Source organism: Pteropus vampyrus, unplaced genomic scaffold (assembly GCF_000151845.1).
Source record: "Pteropus vampyrus isolate Shadow unplaced genomic scaffold, Pvam_2.0 Scaffold6889, whole genome shotgun sequence".
NCBI classification, from domain to species: domain Eukaryota; kingdom Metazoa; phylum Chordata; class Mammalia; order Chiroptera; family Pteropodidae; genus Pteropus; species Pteropus vampyrus.
Window position 1 is genome coordinate 3,334 of NW_011895670.1, and position 975 is coordinate 4,308.

Here is a 975-nt window from a genome sequence, read left to right on the forward strand (position 1 = left end):
AAAGCTCGGGTTCCCAGTTGTGGCCGAGGCCGTGAACCATCACTGGCCAGTCCTGGAATTGGGGTGCTCAGAGCTGCAGGGGGTCTTTGCAGGTTACTTTTACCCCTGGTTTCTGGGGTTAGACTGGTCGTACGGGCTGCTCGGGGCTTTGGTGCAGGGAGGAGAGTGGCATTTACGGGGCTTTGACTTTGGGCAGCGCTAGGCGAGGCCCTGGGGACTGTCACCACACACAGCCCTCAGGTCACATGCCGGGGAGGGGACCTGCAGACACAGGGGTGCCGAGAAGATGCCCTTCCCGCCCACCGTCCCTCGTGTGCAGACCTCAGGCCCCACTCCGTGAGCGCTGGCCTCTCGGATTGCATGGTGGCCGTCTGTCCTCGGCCAGCCAGGGCCGTCGTTTCTAAGTGCCCGTAGGACATCCTCGCTCTGCTCTGACTGAGAAGCATCTCCTCAGGCACCGCTGCCAGCTGCTGTCCTGGCCTTGGGCTCTGGGGCAGCTTTAGTCTGCTGGGGCTGCCACAGACTGGGTGGCCCAAATAGCAGAAATGTATCGCTTCTAGTTCTGGAGGCTTGAAGTCCAAGATCAAGGTGCCTGCAGGGTTGGTTCGTCTCTTGCCAGTGGAGTCCTCTCCTGTGTCCTTGCATGGTCTTCCCTCAATGTGTCTGTGTCCTAATCTCCTCTCCTTATATGGACACGAGCCATGTTGGATTAGGGCCGCCCCGATGGCCTCATATAATCGTTCTCACCTCTTTAAAGACTTTTTCTCAGTCTACGGCCATGCCACCCTGAACAAGCCCGATCCCGTCTGATCTCGGAAGCTAAGCAGGGTTGGGCCTGGTTAGTACTCGGATAGGAGACCACCTAGGAAGACCGGGTGCTGTAGGCATAAAAAATAAAAATATAAGGGATTGTAAGCTGACAAGGTCCTTGCCATCTGTGAGGTCAGCCAAGGGCTGCCTCACCTAAAAAAAAAA

The 975-nt window shown here is 57.0% G+C and overlaps 1 non-coding gene across 1 annotated transcript; it reads left to right on the forward strand.

The window, feature by feature from the left end:
* The first annotated feature begins 768 nt into the window (after nucleotides 1-768).
* Nucleotides 769-887, forward strand: LOC111734809. Its single transcript, XR_002778593.1, has one exon. It is a non-coding gene; the product is annotated as a 5S ribosomal RNA (ribosomal RNA).
* The last annotated feature ends 88 nt before the right edge of the window (nucleotides 888-975 follow it).